The sequence below is a fragment of the Schistocerca serialis genome, chromosome 9 (assembly GCF_023864345.2).
Source record: "Schistocerca serialis cubense isolate TAMUIC-IGC-003099 chromosome 9, iqSchSeri2.2, whole genome shotgun sequence".
Taxonomy (NCBI): Eukaryota; Metazoa; Arthropoda; class Insecta; order Orthoptera; family Acrididae; genus Schistocerca; species Schistocerca serialis.
Genome location: NC_064646.1, coordinates 378,720,488 through 378,735,405, shown reverse-complemented (window position 1 = coordinate 378,735,405; position 14,918 = coordinate 378,720,488).

Below are 14,918 nucleotides of genomic sequence, written 5' to 3'. Positions count from 1 at the left end.
AATAACTAATTTGGATGCTAAACAAAATCCGAAGAAGCTAAGAACCTACCGTTCTCAAGCTCTGGCACCGCTGGGCACTGAAACTGTGCCTTTTCGGACAGAGATTCCCCTTGACAAATGACTTATTTTCCGACCTGCATGACATATGAGTATTGTCAGTACTGTTTCAACACATCCTGTACGCTCGAGCCGGCCGGAGTGGCCGTGCGGTTCTAGGCGCTACAGTCTGGAGCCGAGCGACCGCTACGGTCGCAGGTTCGAATCCTGCTTCGCGCATGGATGTGTGTGATGTCCTTAGGTTAGTTAGGTTTAATTAGTTCTAAGATCTAGGCCACTGATGACCTCAGAAGTTAAGTCGCATAGTGCTCAGAGCCATTTGTACACTGGATCCTTTGAAGAAGTCTGTCACATAGGGCACAACAGACTACTGGCTATTGTATTTCGTAATGTGATCAGGGACTGTACAAAATAAAGTTTATGACAATTACTTCAGCAACATTTTGAATCTAGCATTAAGTATTCGGACCATTCATTTCTTATAATAGCTTACAGCGACGAAGACTCCCGACGTCTTATGACTGGCATTATCCAGTCTAGTAGGGATCCGATACCTCGCAGCAATACCCTAGCGGACAAGCGCAGTATAAATTTGTTGCATCTTCCAAGCGTTCTACCAATAAAACGCAGCCTTCCTTTCCCCGTTCCAACAATACTATGTATGTGACCTTCCAATTTAAGCTCTTTGTAATTGTGATCCATAGGTAATTAGTTGAACTGACAGTCTTTAAATTTGTCTGATTTGTCGTGTAACCGAAATTTAACAGATTACTTTTACTATTGATGTGGACATTCTTACACTTCTCATTACTTAGGATTAATCGACACTTTTTGTAGCCTTCAGATATCTTTCTAAATCATTTGGAGTTGGTTTTGATCTTTTGATAACTTTACAAGACAACTGCATCATCTGAAAATAATCTAAGTGGGTTGCTTAGATTGTTTTCTAAATCTTTTGTATACATTATGAACAGGAGAAGGCCTATAACATTTCCTTGGTGAACGTAAGAAATCATTCAGATTTGCTTGATGACTCGCTGTTAGTTACTACGATCTGTTACCCTTATGACAGGAAACCACAAATGCAGTCGCACATCTCAGATAGTACTTGATAGGCATGGAATTTGATTAGAAGCCGCTTTGATGCGTTGTATCAAAAGCCTTCTGGGAATCTAGAACCATGGAATCGACTTATGATCCCATATCGATAGTGCTCATTACTTCATGAAAATCATGAGCTATGTTGCACATGAGTGACATTTTCTTATTTCCTGCTGTGCGTCAACAAAACGGATTCTTGCACATAATTCGTAAAATATTATGATCCACTGAACTGTGTTTATACATGACGCGTATTGTCCTGTATTCAAATATTGCCCATTATATTACATCTGAGAATAGCTGATATTTTACGAACTTATTACCCCAACTTGACGTGTTTTATTAATTTCTCATGCGCTCCATAGCCCAACAAGTGTTCACACATACGGTCAGGTTCTCAGTACATATGCCATTCATTTTAATGGTATTCAAAGCTGGGGTGTAGTAGCCTGCTTTATGCAGAGACTGCAGAGTTATTAGGCAGAAATTTCAGTTATGCGGTAAGCGTGTGCGACTATTGAACTTTGCGGTACGTATGGTCGAAGATGGAAACAGCGACATAATTTCATCTACCGCTCTAGCACAGGGTTTTCAGATTATTAGTGGATGTAGGGCACAGATGCCAAAAACACATGCATCACATCTGCGCGCTCAGTTGTTTGCACGAGAGTGTGCAAAAATTAATGGATCCGATTTTTTATGTGAAAAATCCAGTGGCAGGGTGTGGGTATGGCGAATGCCCGGTGAACGTCACCCGCCAGCGTATGTAGTGCCAACAGTAAAGTTCGGAGGCGACGGAGGGGGCTTGCGACCGTTGTTTTGCGTGGCACTATCACAGGACAGGCCTACATTGATGTTTAAGCACCTTCTTGCTTTCCACTGTTGAAGATCAATTCCGGGATGGTGATTGCATCTTTCAACACGATCGAGCACCTGTTCATAATGCACGGTCTATGGCGGAGTGATTATACGATTATAACATCCTTGTAATGGACTGGCCTGCACAGAGTCCTGACCTGCATCCTATAGAACACCTTTGGGATGTTTTGGAGCGCTGACTTCGTTCAAGGTCTCACCGAACGACATCGATACCTCTCCTCAGTGCAGCACTCCGTGAAGAAACCTTCCAGCACCTGACTGAACGTATGTCTGCGAGAGTGGAAGCTGTCATCAAAGCTAAGGGTGGGCCAGCACCCTACTGAATTCCAGCATTACCGATGGAGGGCGCCAAGAACCTGTAAATCATTTTCATCCAGGTGTCTGGATACTTTTGATCACATAGTGTGTTCTTCAGAGCAAGTAGAACTGGCTCCTTGTCTTGTTCCCTGCTGATGCTCAAACGCCGGCTTATGTAATATAAGACAGGCTGTTGTGTTCTTCTATTGGGTTTTCGCTCTTGTTTCCAATCCCACAGCTGAACGTGACAGCGCATCCGCGACGATGTTCTCTTCCCCTGGTACGTGCATAATTGTAAAATTGTACTCCTGTAGCATGGGTGGCCATTTCATGAGTCTCTTATTGCTGAGCTTCACCACGAGTGAGAACTCCAAGGCTCTGTGATAAGTGTTTTTCTTCGATACAAGAAAAATCAAATTTTTTCGAAGTCAAACACGACCGCCAAAACTTCTAACTCGCTTACAGAGTACTTTCGCTTGCATTTACTCAGAAAATGGCTTCCAAAAGTCATTTATTTCTCTGGAAGATCACTACGCAAACCCATAGTATGAGCTGTCCGTCGCCACGCAAAATTCATCAGCCATGTTGAGATGTAACAAAATCGGTGCATTAACCAGCGCGGTTTTGAGAGTCTGGCATTCATCTTCCGCCACATCGTCCCACTCCCACAGCGCCTTTTTCACGGTGAGCAGGCATATTCGTGGTGTAGCTAGTTTCTTCACATGAATGAATTTCTTGCAGAAATTTCCGATGCCGAGAAAGCCACGGAGGTGTTTCTTAGTTGTTGTCATTGCAAATCTGGCCATTGTTTAGATCTTGTTCCAGTCTAGCAAGATTCCTTCCACGCTGATGATGTGACCAAGGAATTTTACTTACTTGTGAGGTCTTAATGTGTGACTTCGTGATATTGGCTGTTATAGCCTCTTTCTTTGAAGGTCTGTAATATTTCACTTAAGATCATATTATGCCCTCTCCACATAGGTCCCTAAATCAAGATATCATCTATGTAAGTGGTGATTCTCTGTTTTACAGAATTCTTTAAGGTACTATCGAGTTCCCAAATGAAGGCAGCTAAAGACACGTTTAACCCGAATGGTAGCCTTTGAATCTGTACCATCTACCGAAAGCGATGAATGCAGTTTATTTCCTGAGGTCTGGGTGGAGTGTAATTTGCCAGAAACTGGACCATAAGTCGAGGGACGAGAATACTGTTGCGCTATGGAAGTTTTGTAGGAGTTACAGCTTCCTAGGACGATATGTTTCTGGTTCTATGATGGTATTAATGTGGCGTGAACCCAACACCAACCAAATGGACTGGGTCATCGGACTTTTCTTCTATCGATTGGGTTGTTGTTCGTGGAGGTTGCAGGTTCAATGATGTCGTCGTCTACCATCCTCTTGATCTCTAGGAAAACTCTGTGACGGTAGACGAGTGGAATCTGGCAAGATGGTACGAAAAATTTTGTCTGCTCGCGCGCTCGTAATGCGTATTCGAAACCAGGAATTGCTCCTGTTTTCGGCAGAAATACATCCACGTTTTCAAGTACGTTTTTCTCCAGATCCTCCTTGTTATTCGATGGAATGTTTTCTAAGTTCCCTAAAATGTTATCAATAGGACGGTGAACCCGCCGCCCCCCCCCCCCCCCGTCAAATTTGTTCATCTTCTTGTATGGTGCGACTATGCTCATAACGCTGCAATAGATTTCTGAGTTCCCTCTCGTTTTTTGACGTAATTTGAGACATTCGTCAGGAATTTGCGCATATATTGCTTGATCAGCAAATGTAATTTTCTGCCGGCCGCGGTGGCCGTGCGGTTCTGGCGCTGCAGACCGGAACCGCGAGGCTGCTACGGTCGCAGGTTCGAATCCTGCCTCGGGCATGGGTGTGTGTGATGTCCTTAGGTTAGTTAGGTTTAAGTAGTTCTAAGTTCTAGGGGACTTATGACCTAAGATGTTGAGTCCCATAGTGCTCAGAGCCATTTGAACCATTTTTTTGTAATTTTCTTGACAACATATTTTAGCAGTGTGAGTTCTCGTCGTCCCACATCCAATACTGCCTGATGTCGGTTCAGGAAATGCATACCGAATATTATTTCAATTCCCAGAAAAGGGACGGCCAGAAATTTCCGTTGAAGGGTGTGCCCTTGGCAGCGAAACATTAACCAGGTTGCTATCTGCACCTTCGTGTGCTTGCCTCTCAGTGCACCAGTGATTTTCTTTTTCTTCAGTGTGAGTGCTGGCCATAGGTGATTCGCAGTATATCTCTTGTACGCAGATTCCGATGTCGCCGTAACGTGGTTTCCACTGTCCACAATCCCGGTCACATTGACGTTGCCTACAGTAACGTGAGTAAAAGGATGTAGATTTGGTTTTGTCATGATTTCTTTTTACTCACGCAAAAGCTTTCTTGTCTCTTCATATTCTAACACGTTGACGTTGCTCGTTTCGACAGTTCCTGCGGCCTTGTTTGGAGCTGTGTCCGCAGCAGCCGATCGTTAGTTTCTATTTGGAATTGTGTCACTATTCTCCTATGACAAGTTAGGTGGCCGTATCTGGATATATTATGATCTTGTTGGTTATTTTTATGACATTAACTGCTGTTGTCCCAGTTGTTTCTTTGCTGCTGTGGTTCTTCAGGTCCCATTGGAACTGGTTTAGATTTCGTTGTTCTCTTCAGTTTATGTTGTGCCGTTCGTGGTAATTATTGTAATTATCTCGTCTACCTCTGTTCTCTCACGGTAATTGGTTATTACTTCTAAAGGTTGAGTTGTTGTTTACTGTGATAGATAATTTCCCCCATTTCGTTTGTCTGGCGAAGCTTTCCAATTGTGGTCATTGTTCCCGTTGCTGTATCTTGCGTTTTGTATTTCGTTGACATAGTCTAATGCGCGTGGCGCGCTCTTGAATGATACAGGAATTGTTGGTAGATAATTTGACGTAACAGTGCCTCCAAAATCCGATTCTTCTTAACTAGCGACTCAAAGAACTTCGCAGGACTATGGAATCCTGACGCTTCTAGGTCTTTTCCAAGCATAATCTCCGCTTTATTCTTTCTTGCGCGTATTGCGACCAATATGTGTTAAGGAACGCGTGCTGAACTCTTTGTATGAGCGACAACTCTCAGCAACACTGCGATTATGTTCCGCGATCGACCCCTCTAAAAACCTGCAGATTAATACCAGTTTGTATTTCAGTTGCCACGATTCTGGAAGCAATTTATGGCACTGAGCTCTCCTACTTTATGGATGTAGTGTATAGTTTGCAATGTTGTTGCATTAATTTGTTCTGAAAGCGGTGCTGATATTCAAGACCATAAAAGTGGGTTAAAAGCTGTGAGCTATGAGCTGCGCAACTGTTTCACCAGGTATCCAGTCTAGCTTACCAAATTCCCAACCAGACTAACATTAATTATAATCTTTTAGTACTCATCATACAGTAACCGGTGATATATATATAAAACCACAATTTCAATAAAAAGAAATAAATCAGTTTTTATTTGGACATTTATTTTAACATTGATCATTGTTCCGTTAAAATTTCAGCATATCAAACTTGATTCATAACTAAACTGGTGCCTTATTTAGGATTGTGAAAATGTGAGTTTGTAACCTTACGGAACACATCAAATAGGGAGCCAAGATTGGGAGACTACAGACAACACTGCATTCATAAAATAACACACCATGAACGTTGTAACATATCCGAGAGGAAATTAACCACAACCAACCGATTCAATTTTCACCCAAAGAAGTTACGTTCGTAGCGCAATCCTGTCGATCATGAAATTACCACACACTGGTATACTAAATTCATACTAATTCTCTGTGAAATCTTCCCGAAAAGAATAGCTGAGGGCTACTTTGATGCTTACACCACATGCTTCATGTGGTCAACTTGGTTTACACAAAGAGTGTAACTCCACAATAATTTTGATAATTTAAATAAATTACATCGAAACGCAATTTACAAAAGAAAAACCTTGAACTGGTACTATCGTCTTACTATTAACCTGATGGGTCAAAAAATTGTATAAGCATGTGGTACTGGTCTCACAAAGTACACCTCGCATGGGTTGAATATAAAGAAAAGTTGCGAGACATTATAATATCACGCACATTTGCATTTAAGATTGATGATCTTAGTTACTGATCAACACGTGGTTCCACTTTACTCACAAAGTAGTGACAAAGCAACTACCGGAAGATATTCTGAACTTCACACTCGAATTACACTGCGTTGCAATTTAAGATAACATTAGATATTTTAGACCTAAACCTGAAATGAAGGTGATTAAATTTTCAGTTAGGCTGAACTTAAGAAATCCATTGTCCTATGGACTTAGCAGACACGCGCTTAGCCGGAGATCTTACTTCTGATGCTCGCCGCGGACAGACTGACCTGGGGCCCTACCAAGCGTGCTTAACAGATACAAAGGAAGTGACCAGAGAGGCAGCTTCCTATACCAACATGACAAGGGACGGACAGGACCATACTAAGAATAGAAATCTCTCTGCTTTTAGAAAGCATAGCTACCTGTCCCGAGGTTGATTCTACTGTTCTCTAGCAGACAGGCTTGTCTGCTACCATCAAGCATGCAACTAGAAGTACATTTGCTCATTCATCCTCTCACACAGAAGGGAAGGGGGATGACAGCATCTTATCATATACAGTACATAAAAGAAAGCAGATGGAGGTTCCGTATGAGACTGTGTGACAGAAATTACATATAAACTGTGTTTTAAAGTGTGATAGTGTGACAGATCGTTCTTGTTAATGTGTAAAAGTAACACGTTTGAGCAGTGAAACGTGTTACTATCCTCCCAGATAGTCAGAAACACCACAGTAAATTTAGAAGAGGAATTTATGCCGTAAATGACAACAGGTTGAAGAAATTAACTTGAAAGAATCGAACAGAGACCTTTCATAACCCCAACGCTCAGGGAAAAGACTGTGCAGGGAATTTTCTGGCCATGATAGAACATTCCCAAGCAGGCTTCTCACACCCAACTTAAACCAAAAATGTAAAGACAAGGCAAAAGATCACCAGCTACTTGCTAAAACCCAATAATTTCAACACATCTTTAGAATCTACCAAATTCAAAGAGAAAAAGACACCTATTTAAAAGATAGTGTAGGCCTAATTCGGTCAGTAAGTAAAAACAACGGTTCCTGTGTCATTAATATGAAAACAATTTCTGGTTGTTACCCTTATGGAGTTCAGCAGTGTTTGCTCTTTGCAAGAGCCTCTTATTACAGAAAAATTTATGACTGTTTATTAACAAGTAAAATTTATGAAAATAACAAAGGTGCCACAGCCATTAAAAAAACAACATGAAAATAACATCAGTATTATAAAGCAGAACATTACAATGCACAATCTGCAAAAGCAAAAAAAAAAAAAAAAAGATAAGAGAAAAAACATGTTTTACAAAGTGGTTATCGCAAAAAAATTCTATATCTTATAAAACCAATAATTTGTAGAATTAAAATAACTTTGTGGCACTAATGCAATCACTCTACTATATTTCAGTTAGTTAGAAAACAATGATCACTGTGTTATTATATTGAAACTACAATTAATTATGTGATTGTTACCATTATGGTGTTCCTCACTATAAATATGCCCCATGCAAAAGCTAATCGATCACAGTCCAAGGAGAATGAATAGCTATCTGACTGATAAACGAAGCAATGCCACAGAATGAATTTACGATACAAAATATCACAAATCTAATACATCACACAAGAACAAACATTGATCAATAAAACAGCTCTGACAGTACAATAGTCAACAACTAAAAAAAACAATAAATAAAACACCTGCAAAATACAAGAGTCAAAGTCTAAAAAAAACAATAAATAAAACACCTGCAAAATACAAGAGTCAGTCTAATAAACAGCAATAAATCGAACCCCTGCAAAACACAGAAGTCAAAGTTTCTCTGACAGAAACACACATATATACATTGGACTAAGAACCGTATAATCACTGTTCACTGACACACTTAGTAGTTCCACTGTTCCGAGGCACAATATAAGGGGGGAGGGGGGGGGGGGGGGGGGGTCGTCGCCGCAGCTGTCAGTCGGTTTTTTTTGTCCATCTGTTGCGTGCAATCCCGTCGTCTCTGCCCTCTCATGAGAAGTTTCTCTTGGTGGGCCGTGTCACGTACATCTCGATTTGGTTCCATGTTTGTATTGTCAAATTCGTGCGGTATCCTCGTTTGACACGCTAGGTTGATATTCCTGGGCAAGGATGACACTTAATGGCTCTTTTTTGTGCCACCCGTAGCTACCAGAGAACATAGAACCATGATTTACTGTCTCTTGACAGTGGGCATCCGCCAGGAAATGTTGATAGGCGTCGTTGAAGTCTGCCAGTTGCTCTGGACAGTATGTGTCAAAAGGCTCCACTCCCCTTGTGTTGTTACATTCTTGAATTATCCTCAATTGGCTCGCCCGTTTGATATTCCTGGGCAAGGATGACACTTAGTGGCTCTTCATTGCGCCACCCTTAGCAACCAGAGAACACCAAACCATGATTAATTGTCGCTTGACAATGGGCTTCCGCCAAGAAATGTTGATAGTCGTCTTTGATGCCTGCAAGTTTCTCTGGACAGTATCTGTCAAAGGCTCCACGCCCCTTTATCCCCTGTCTTCTGTCGTTTCACTGCGGACGTCTCGCCACGGTCGCGTGCGTGTTGTGCGTTGCCAGCAGATGGATTTCCGCGCGGTGGACCGCCCGGCCATCTCAGGTCATCGCCTCCATGAAGGGTCGCACTGGTGCGGCCAGCCATTAGCTCCGGGTGCAAGGGAAAGTGTTTGTCCCGTACCCTTCTTTTGTTGTCGACCGCGCTCCCGAAGTGGCCCGGTTGACAGTGTGTCCTGCTGGGAAACCCGCCTGTTTACAACTAGTCCTCCTCCTCGCTGCTCCCGCTGTCTCGTTAGAGTTTAGCCGGTTCGCTTTCACGTTCTCAACTGCATTCACAGAAATTGTTTATCATAGTTAAGTGATTACAAAATGCCATACATAATACCACTTAGTATTGTCTTTCACAATTTTTAAGAACAAAAGTGAGACTTATTTTTTTAAATAAAAAAGTTAGATGAATCGACAGTATAAAAATAAAAGTTAAATGACTTGACAATATAAAAAATAAAAGTGAAATGACTTCACAGTATAAAAATTAAATGAACTGACAATATAATATCTAAATCCACATCACTAATGTGGTTCACTTGCGTTTTAATAAATCAAATGCTACTTATTAATGCACTAAAATGAATAGGATTACGCCTTGTGCAAGTATAGGTCAGGACAGCATAGGGTTCACATGTTATTTACACACACACATGCACACCTGTTGTCTATTCTACAAACTAACTACCCATAAACATGAATTACTCAAAATTTTACTTCAGTCCACTACTAGTTAATCCAACAAGCTACTTCAATGCTACTTCAACACAGTGTTTACACCACTACAACATTGTTCTAATTCGTCCTCTTCCAGACGCTCACGGCATATGTCCTGCCACATGATAAATATGGAGAAACTTTCCTTAAACATACACAGTAAAAAGAACAATGGTTATTTACACGCCAAAACATTTATACCAGTTGACACACCTGATAAGAGACTAGCGATTATACATTTATCATACTCATATGTTCATACATAAAACATTAAGACAATTTCATCTAAGATTACGTTACCACAAGAATTAATCACACAGGTGACTCTGAGAAGGGTAAAATATTTTCCTCATACAGGTTATACTACGTTTTCTTACCCATTTTGCTACAATTTCGTTCCTTCTTTAAGTTACCTTTCGCTTCCAAATCAGTTATTTCGCCTGTGATGGTTATTCTTGATTCATTTCTCATGAAGGCAAAATTGTGGTCTCCTCTATTCTGTAAAACAGTTTCATCTTAACATCCTATTGAACTTACAACTGACACAAAAGATCCGAATCCTCCTGTAGTTTAAATGACAAATGTTTTGCTTCATCCTTATTACCTTAAACCAAGCTTTCCTTCGGTCCCATAATCAAAATTATTTAATCTTCATCTACCTTCAAGAGGAACATTTCTTCAGTTCAACTCATATAGGCTGCAGTGCATCCCGCACCAGCGAAAACAGTAAGCTGTAATGCTCACAGCATCAGCAAAACACATAAACGTCACTTTTCTAGGACAAGTATTAAAGCAGAATAATTTTTCAGGCTCTGGCTCAACATCAGTCAAGACTACAAAAAGGATCCATATTTCCATTCCATTCGCCATTTGCTGGAAAACTGTTCGTCATTTGACTGCCATAATACTATTTCAGGGCCACGTAAATTACACAAATCACAACTCTTCTTTCACCTTGAAGGGAATCAATATTCTTACGAAATCCACAGACAGCACTTTACGTACTCAGCTACAAAGTTCAAAAAGGATATATCATCAATATTAACATATTAGCGCATATTGGGAAGCCATTGGTTAAACAATCGTTTTATCGCATCCTGTTTTCAAGATTCCAAACTTACTCATTCCATTCTCAGAGTTCTCCTATCTTAAAATATTCATACAGCACGCATACTATAGTAAGAGATCCTCATTTATACTGACAGATATAGAATAGTAATAGATAGATAGTAGCACTGAAAGCAGAAAATCGGAAACAAGGCTACTAACAGCTGGGGACCTGGGTTTGCCAGATCCATAATACCCACAGATCGGATATTCCCCTGAGTTTTGCATTAATTCAACACAGATTTTGCTTCTCTCAGGAGCGACTCTTTTCAATTTACAAAAAAAACCATAAACAGCATTTCACTCGTTCACAAAGAAACCTTTTATCTTCACATTTGAACCAACCTAAATCATAATTGCAAAAGGAAAGAAAAAAAAAACTAAAAACATCACTTCAATCAATCACATTTCAAAATGCATATGTCACAAATGTAAACCAATCAATTCATTCTCCTCTCTATACACCCTATGTACTCATTTGCCATGTTACTCATTTGATCCGATTGGGCGCCTTCTGCGCTGATCATTTGTCATTGCCGGTTTTGTTCATTACCATTTGCTGGGTTATGTCTTGGGTTAGCCGGCCGAATTTCAACATCATTTGGTGCTCCGTCTACAATCCTATTCCCACCGTGTTCACCGTAGTATCGATTCTGGTTGCCGTAACTGTTGCGTTCACGATCCTGTCCACGTCCTCGATCATTTCCGTTGTTCCACCTGTGTTCGCGACTGTTACCCCAGTTTCTATACGGCCGGTCCCGATTATTGTTCCGTTCGCGTCGCGACGACCAGTCACGCCGTTGATTAGTACTATGGCCACGACTGCGATCGCGCTGCTGTGCCCCGTAATAACCTCGTGCCTGATTAGGCGGGCATTCTCCTGTATTGTATTCCAACTCTTGGAGAAGTGTCTTAAACGTTTCCACCTCCTCTTTGCATCGTCCCGCAAGAATGACGTGGCGCAAGTGCATCGGCAATTTGGTGATGCGTATCCTAATTAGTTCCGCAGGCCCGTATGGGTCGTATAGTAATTGATTTGCCTGCAGCATGTGGTCGAATAGGCGTGCTGGGCTGCAGAAACCAGACTGGTTCAAATTTGGCAGCATAATTATGCCATGCTTGACCCTATCTTGTGCCGCTTCCGACCAATAGGCGGACAGAAAGGCTTGTCGAAACTCCCGAGTGGAGTTGCAGTGACGCGCTGCCGACCTCATGCGAATCGCCGGTTCGCATTCCAAATAGCCACACATATATTCTATCTTATGTGAACTTGCCCAGGCAGGGGGAAGACAGAACTCAAATTGCTCGAGCCCTGCTCGTGGATGTACTCCTTTTTGCGAATTTCGAAATATCTCAAACTTTCTCACCGTAAGGAAATGTTCGAAATCAAATCCCCGCATTTCCTCCCGGCAAGGCCCTTGAATGTTTCTATTTTTCTCGTGTCTGCCCCTCAAAATACATTCTTCCCTGTCGTCAAAATCTCCCTCGTGGCTGGAGTCCCTCTCTGCACTGTTCGTACAGCTATTTTTAGTGCTATTGGCGAGTTAGGAATCACACCCCATGCGGCTTTCCAGATGCGCCACGCGTTCTTGTAATTCGCCTGTTACAGCTTTGTGCCACCTGTTCACTTCCAACTGTCCCTTCTGAAATCTAAGAAGCGAACGCACTTCTTCGGTCTCTATGACCGCTACCGGTGTAGTATTGTTATCGCTCTCCGTCACCTTCATCGTGCCTACGATGTCCGCTAATGCCGCAATCTTATCATGTATTTGTCTGTTGTCCTCCGCCCCAGTCTGCTTCAATTGTTCTACTTGCTGTTCGAGTGCGTGAGTCGCTTGACTGTTGTCCGCTACTGTGTTGCCAACGGACGTGGGACAATGCGTTTCCGCCTCCTGGACCCTGGAGAGTACCTGCTGGTATTCTCTTTGGCATTCTTCTCTCAGAGCTTGGAAATTCCTAAGTAGCTCTTCCTCGCTGTCTTTCGATTCCGCATCGCGACTCCGCTTGCCCTGTTCTAAGGCTTGCAGATGATCATTGATTTGTTCAAATGTACGGCCTAATTCTTTCATAATATCACTTTTCATTTCACTCTGCCAGATTGTTTATTCTTTGTGAGATATCATTGGACACTCTCTGCATCGACTTGTCGACTTTATTTGTCTGCTGGATTAGTTTTTCGTCTATTTGTTCGCCTAGCTCGCTGATCGATTTTTCAGATTTCTGCGTCATTTGTTCGCCTAGCTCGCGGATCGATTTTTCAGATTTCTGCGTTATTTGTTCGCCTAGCTCGCGGATCGATCTTTCAGATTTCTGCATCATCTGTTAGCCTAGCCCTCGGATCGATTTTCCGGATGATTCTTTTTGTTCTCGGAACGATTTTTCTGATTTCTCTGCGTTTTCTTTATTTTGATGCAATAAGGCTTTTATGAGTTCTGCCAAATCAATTTGGTTAGTTGGAGGCAAATTAATTTATGGCTCTGCTGTGAGCCAGTTTGTCCTGTTCTGCATTTCCTCTGAAGTATTCCCCATTGCATTTCCGGAACCGTCCGACATGTTAATATTCGAAATCAAATTATCCCCTTGGTCCATGTTGCTTAAGTTGTTGGACCGCCTACTTCTAGCTTGGTTACATGTCTGCATTAGTTCAATTTATACCTGGTACGCAACACACTAATCAGAATAAATGTATCCCCCAAAAATTACGACAGTCACACGAAAGGTACCCAACCTAGTACGCACTTTTTCACATGCAAAACAAATTTATATCTTTGATCGAAGTCAGTGCAATTTACAAGCGAGAAAAAAACACATACATATAAAACACACAAATATAGAAAACAAAACAAGACAAACAACACAACGCCGCTCAACAACGCCGTGAATCTTTTGAAAGTCTGCACAGAAACAACGCAGAAGTTGTTTGCACGCTGCAGGGAAAAAAATTAAGATTATACAACGCTTGAAATCTAACGTTTCAGAGATTCCAGAGTCTAGCGGAATCACAGAACAGGGTCGCGATTTGTAATGTTGTTGCATTAATTTGTTCTGAAAGCGATGCTGATATTCAAGACCATAAAAGTGGGTTAAAAGCTGTGAGCTGTGAGCTGCGCAACTGTTTCACCAGGTATCCAGTCTAGCTTACCAAATTCCCAACCAGACTAACATTAATTATAATCTTTTAGTACTCATCATACAGTAACCGGTGATATAAATATAAAAAGACAATTTAAATAAAAAGAAATAAATCAGTTTATATTTGGACATTTATTTTAACATTGATCATTGTTCCGTTAAAATTTCAGCATATCAAACTTGAGTCATAACTAAACTGGTGCCTTATTTATGATTGTGAAAATGTGAGTTTGTAACCTTACGGAACACATCAAATAGGGAGCCAAGATTGGGAGACTACAGACAACACTGCATTCATAAAATAACACACCATGAACGTTGTAACATATCCGAGAGGAAATTAACCACAACCAACCGATTCAATTTTCACCCAAAGAAGTTACGTTCGTAGCGCAATCCTGTCGGTCATGAAATTACCACACACTGGTATGCTAAATTCATACTAATTCTTTGTGAAATCTTCCCGAAAAGAATAGCTGAGGGCTACTTTGATGCTTACACCACATGCTTCATGTGGTCAACTTGGTTTACACAAAGAGTGTAACTCCACAATAATTTTGATAATTTAAATAAATTACATCGAAACGCAATTTACAAAAGAAAAACCTTGAACTGGTACTATCGTCTTACTATTAACCTGATGGGTCAAACAATTTTATAAGCACGTGGTACTGGTCTCACAAAGTACACCTCACATGGGCTGAACATAAAGAAAAGTTGCGAGACATTATAATCTCACGCACATTTGCATTTAAGATTGATGATCTTAGTTAGTTACTGATCAACACGTGGTTCCACTTTACTCACAAAGTAGTGACAAAGCAACTACCGGAAGATATTCTGAACTTCACACTCGAATTACACTGCGTTGCAATTTAAGATAACATTAGATATTTTACAGCTAAACCCGAAATAAAGGTGATTAAATTTTC